The following is a 6,640-nucleotide window of genomic DNA, read 5'->3' on the forward strand; positions in this document are numbered from 1 at the left end:
AACATAAATGAATGTGTACATGTCCGATTTTTGCATGAAAAACAAGTGACCAGAGCTATCCCTAAAGTAATGCAATGTTGTGTTGCATATTTATCAGAAAGTTAATGACTTTTTCTAAATTGCTTTAAATGAACTTTATACTTCATATAAAAATTCATTTTGAAATAAGCTTCTCAATAAAGATCAATTCCGGGGAGCTTTCAACTTTATAGAGAATATTGATAAGCTTCACGTGATAAACTGTATAACAACATAAAAACTAGAATATTTTCATTTACAAACGAGATAGCTGATGCTGCCACTTTACAATTAACCTTGATCCGACAGTTTTTCAGAATCAAGAAACCAGAAATTTTACTGCCCGATTTGAACATTTTTATGACTCTTGACCATTCTATTGATGACAAGCAAAGTTTAAGCTGGACAGGTCACAAAAAACCTTTAAGTTTTAGATTTGAATATGCCAATTCTGTTAGCCCTAATGCTCTACGATTGTGCTCTATATATGTATATGCATCGTGTAGCTTTAAGAGTCACTTGTTAAATATTTTCTGGATATTGTTTCAAAATATGTTTTGAAGTGAGAAAAATCTTTTTATTTACGTTTATTTAGTTGTTTGTTTTTAAATTATTTTTGAATGACTAATTTCACTACAGCACACGACCCACTTGAATTTATTGTAGTGAATTCAATAAGTTGCTAAGGAACCGTGACGATCTCTGGCCAAGCACAGCTCCTTTTTTGAAATTGAACTGTGTGATAGGGCGTCTATCACAACTTTTCCGCGCAACGTCAAAATATCATCCTTCTGAACGTGACACCATATTTTTCTGTACAAAATATTAATGGCGGGATAACCAAATTGCAGGTAACGGCTAACAAAATATCTTACTCCTGGACATTGCAAAATTATTCCAATTCTTTAAGTAAACCATCGCATTTTTGAAACAATTTATCCTGAATCTAGTACAATAAAATTCACAAAAAATTACATACTTCGAAGAAATAGTGTTTACAAAAGATCAAGTCTACCTCAACATGACTCGTACTTGTCACTAAAACGTGTGTTATAACGACGTTGTATTTGTTTTATGACCTAATGAGCTCGTGTATATATTATGGTTAAGCATAAATTCAAGTTCCATACAAAATTGTGTGTTTCAATTATAAATTTTAGAGACAAATTTATGTTGAAAAAAGGGATTATTGGAGCACCGTACAACACTGAATTCAAACACCGCATTTTTCCTCGTTAGACCGATAAATACTTGCACAGTTTTCTTTTGCACTATACTGTAGATCTCCTTAAAAATCTGTTTTATTTGATGGAATACTGTTTAATTGCTATTATGTTATGCTGCTGTTATCACATATTATTTTATGGAACGACTTCTGAAAGTCAGATCTATGTAAATAATACCAGTAAGATAAGTGCAATGGTATCTATGTAGATTAGTAAGTCTTTTTTTTTCCGAACTTATTCAAACATGGAAAGATCATTCTTCGACCGAGGTTACCAAACATTGTGTTGTGTAAAGTGATTCAGATGATACATCGATTAACTCAATCTCACCAATACTTCCGTCAGGCGACACCAATACATTTACATCGTCGTGTAATTTCACATGACTCCCTTCCTCGATATACTTCAATGTTGGAAAATAAACAGGTAGAATTTTCCCTGTAAGCGTAGACACTGCATTTATTTCAGATTTAGTACCATGGTCTATTCTAGCTTGGACTTCGGCAGATATTGGCTCATTCTCTTTTGACGGATTTTGAGCTAATCAATGTGCTGATTGAGACTTTTAAGAGTATCAGGACGTAGAGCCTCAAATAATTAACTTCCTGTTAGTTTGAATTGATTCCTTAAATCAAACCATTGTTGGGAATGTTGCTTTATGAATTCGGTGCTTTCTTTTAAAGTAATTTTGCCATTTTCCTAAAACCCTAGCAGAATTTCTTATTGCATACTAATTTGATAAAGTTGCAAACGTTATAACATAAATTTTCATGTTGTAGTTTTTTCAATACCCAGGGCAATAATTTCCTCAGTCATGGTCTCTAAGGTGCTTTTTTAAACAACCTTTTACGAAAGATTGTCATCATACTCTTTTTCATTGGTCCAAATAAAAATATGTTTGTTTCCCCTTTCCGTCTCATTAAAATTAGGTCTGGGTAGAAAGGTAGGAATCTTTTTTTATATGTACATAATAATAAATAATCAGCAAATATGTATAAGGTAATTTATTAAATGCAATAGTATATGTACATGCATTAACATATTCAAATACTGACATATGCAACAATTTATTAACTATATTAGCTGTCTAAAATATCAGATAACATTGTACCTATTGTACTCGATATACTTTCATTTCCTAAGAACCTGAAAAAAATCTTTTGGGAGGGGAAGGAGAAACAAACGTAATGTTATGTTAGGACCTTTTTGGTGCGTTTACCATATCGTCCTAAAATACAGGGAGGATCTGATCAATTGGCGTACTGCTGATACAAGAAAACTTAGTTGGGCGGTCTCCAGTTGGCACTCAAACTCCAACATGCTTCAGTAACTCCTGAAAGTATAAGTAGTTTTGCTTATTTCGCACATTGCTTTGGTTTGTTCAGACATAGGTTTGAACGGCTCTTTTTTCTGAAAGCAAACATAAACATTTATTCAACTGTCAAAAACAGAAGGTGCTAAAACAAAAAAAATGCGGTGATTGTAAGGAAGAATAAAGCCGTGTCTTAATCTTATGATTGATTAAGTTGTGCGGTGCTTTAAAATACAAACGTGGAAACATAAAAATCATACCACATATACAAAAACGGGTTATTTATGTGGTGCAATTCGTTCAAACGACAATAGTGTACATATTTATATTGTATCTTGACAATAATATGGACTGAACTGACAAGTAAGACGTTATATTTCATAATCAAAGCAAAATTGTTTTCAGAATTCCATAAATGTTTTCACTATCCTGACTTAGTTAGTGGAGCGTTTTGCATGTAGTAAAGATAAATAAGTTTCAAATTGAATGGCATATTCGATGAAAAAGAACAAATACAGGCTTGCTGTCCATTTTGTATGACAGAAAAATACGGTATCTGGGACAGAAGAAAGATATTTTGACGTTTTGCGGAAAAGTTGTGGTAAATGCCCTATGTTGAATGTCTATATCTATGTTTCTGTCATATTTTGCCTTTGCCACGTGTAAGTTATAGATTGATAATCCATATGTACATGTCTAAGTTTGGAATAAAACATAACATTTGTAACACCTTCCAGTTGCTTTGTTAGATTTTCAAAAAAGAAATAACAAATATCTGAATCACTTCAAATATGTTACAAAGAAATCAACGATTTAACAATTGTTTTACGTAAACAAGCTTGGTAAATTAAGCACATTGTTGATAAACCATTATGTTATAGCCATGACAGGACGTTTTATTGTTTAAGGCAAAGAAACAGATGTTAAATATCTTAATTCAATATCATTACCTTCGCATGTATATTGAAATACTGAAGGTCTTTACGGGATTTTACAAACTTTACTGTTACATTTTAATCACAGAAAGTTTTCTATAACTTTTCAATATTTCTAAATTTGATAAAAGGTTTATTAAGAATTTGACATTTATAGAAGAAATAAAGTCCATTTTATTTCTTGCAGTTCTTTACTGCTTATGGTTAATTTAGAAACGAATTGCAATTAAAACCAGACCAGTATTTAGACATTACACTGATGTATGTTTGAAATACAATATATTTTTCTTTAGTTAACTGGCTGTATTTCATTTAATTCATAGAATGTTCAGCTAAAGTTAAAGCTACACATAAAGCTGTTGTTAATACAGATATATACATGTAATCAGGACGTTAAATGTAAATGCTTACATGCCTACATAATCGTATACTAAAAAGTGAGAAATATAGTTGGTCAAATAGAGACAATTTAGGTTTTTAATTTCAACATTTCTTTTCAACTATTTTCAAATTCTCGTAGAAAGTCCTTTTTAGAACAAAATAGAACCCAGTTTTTCTTTATTCGAATAGATGTACATTATACATAGGAATATTTTTGACAATGCATTTAATGATTAACCATAGTACATGTAGCATATTTAAGGTGTAATCTGAGACCCTGGATAGCGTCCCGTATTTCAAAGCTTCCTATTCTCTCACAGTCCAGTTTGTTTTCTTATTTCACTGTACTTATAAGTATATTATTATCATAATAGATATTAAACGAAATATGTGTGAATCAGGTTTTCTTATGGAAATATCTATTTAAACTTCAACAGAGAATAACTCTCATAGTACAAATTTAGACAATAGACAGAACAAAAGTGTACTTATGGACGACGTTAGTTCGATTTTTTATGTTTAAACTTGTTGATGAATACTAGTACGTAAAAGCAGTAATTTTTTGATATTGTTTATTTAGATATTTATCTTCATCCCGTCAATAATGTGTACATTTGCTATACATATCATAACATAAAAATAATCAAGTGCACCCGCTACATTCTCTCTTTCAATAATTTACATGATCAAATAAGAATGTTTTAAAGGCGAAAAAGAACGTCTGTTTGTTTCGACTGTTGGCAATTGACACACCTGCTCCATCCATTAATTTAGACCTTTAGAAGACTTGTACTTCCAAAATAAGTTATTCGATTTTCGGACTACCATTATTCATAGAAAGTTAGATGGACAGGCGTTATTATATGTTAATGTAAAACATTTTCCAAAATTTCAAAAGTACTCGGACCAAGCTTCTGTTATAGTTTAAGCATTTATGTTCTCGGCACATAAAAATGTATTTCGAACACTCACGTCAGTGTGGCTGAAAACTGTCTACAGATTGAAACATTCTACCTGTCTTATGTAACAAAATTAAATCAGTTATAAATACCAACTACTTTGGTACAAGGAGTACATACAGCGTCATTAACTCATTATCTATTCAAATCGTCTGGTTCTGCATATTTAAGTTAGTAAGATAGCTCCATTTGTTATAAACGCATTCTACTTAAGAAAAAGTATTTTATCATATTATGGGTAAATTATCCTCTGTTCCTCGAGGTCCTGATTTTGGGATAAATTTCCCTTCTTGATGTCACTATGATAAGTTAAACATGATCTTGTAAATACAACACAAATCAGTTATTGTATATAAAGGGATACAAGATAAGAAATCAGTATAACTTGTGAGTCCCCGTTATTTAGAACTATTTATAATGTCAATGTACTGTTTTTGCATGGTATTATGAACATGGAAATGTATACAGTTGTTTTTTTACTGACTGCAAAACATTTCGATACTACGAGTCTGTCTTCTCGATCATAGCTTTCCATATGATTTATTTTGATGTTTGAAATACTAACACTATTATTAAAAAAATACAATCGGTTAATATATTATTTTTAAGTCTTTATCTTTCTTTACCAATGTCAGTTTTACGTACTTTTTTGGACTTTCTGTTCGCAATAAATACTTTTTGTTAGTGATACTGTATAAAAGAGAAAGAATAAGTTATTTTTAAAGTCTGCTGAGAAGCATAAGCATGCTCGATTGTTAAACGAAATATTGTAACAATGAAGTAGCTTCCGTTAAAACAGTTTTAAATGTACACACACTTGTATGCTTATATTATTTTGAAAGATGTTTATCATGCAATTTCATAAATGTAACTTGAAAACAGATCTACAATTTTAAGGATACAATTTAAAAATGATATTTTCACTTAGATAAAATAAGTTGAACGACAGACACATAAAATCATTTAATGTCGACAGCATTTTAATTTGATAAATTTCAGAATAATTTTGTGCTTAATCATGACATAACGCATTGCAATGAATTATCAATAAGACGCAAACTTCATGATGCGCACACGTGCATCACAAGACACAAAATAATAGATAAATGTTGATGTATTAACTCTTTGACACATGATCACATGACTTGAAGTGAGGCACAAATAGTGCTTAAGGTATGAATACAAAATAAAATGAACGTTTTTTGATATACTGTTGTTTAAATGATATTAAAGATGAGTATCATTTAATTTTTGTACGTGTTACAATGTACAATGTGGTAAGAAAAAAACATTTAGAGATTTAACTACTTTAGTCCTAGCATGTGCATGTTTTAGAATTATTAAAAAATCCTTATAAGATAATTTAACGTAATAAAAGAATTGGCTATGATATATACTAGGACGAAAAAGAAACGCTGGGTACATAAAATATGCAACACATATTTTATTGTTTGGCCTAAAATAATGCCCGGCCCCATGTCGCCAGAGTTTGCCAGCAATTTCTTGCCAACAGTAACATACACCCACTCGATTGGCCAGCATTCAGTCCAGATTTGTCCCCAATTGAACATTTGTGGGACGAACTGGATAGGAGGGTAAGGAGACGTCCACATGCCCCCACTAATCATGTCCAGCTCACACATGCCTTGCATGAAGAATGGAATAACATCCCCATGGCCATGATTAACACCCTGGTGAATTCCATGCATAGGCGGATCAGGGCTGCCACAGCTGCGCATGGAGGACACACAAGATACTGATATGTCCGGCCATGTTTCGCAAAACAAGAAGGGTCATCGTTAAAAGGGG

This window comes from Ruditapes philippinarum, unplaced genomic scaffold (genome assembly GCF_026571515.1).
Source record: "Ruditapes philippinarum isolate M1 unplaced genomic scaffold, ASM2657151v2 ctg872_1_1_1_1, whole genome shotgun sequence".
In the NCBI taxonomy this organism is placed as follows: domain Eukaryota; kingdom Metazoa; phylum Mollusca; class Bivalvia; order Venerida; family Veneridae; genus Ruditapes; species Ruditapes philippinarum.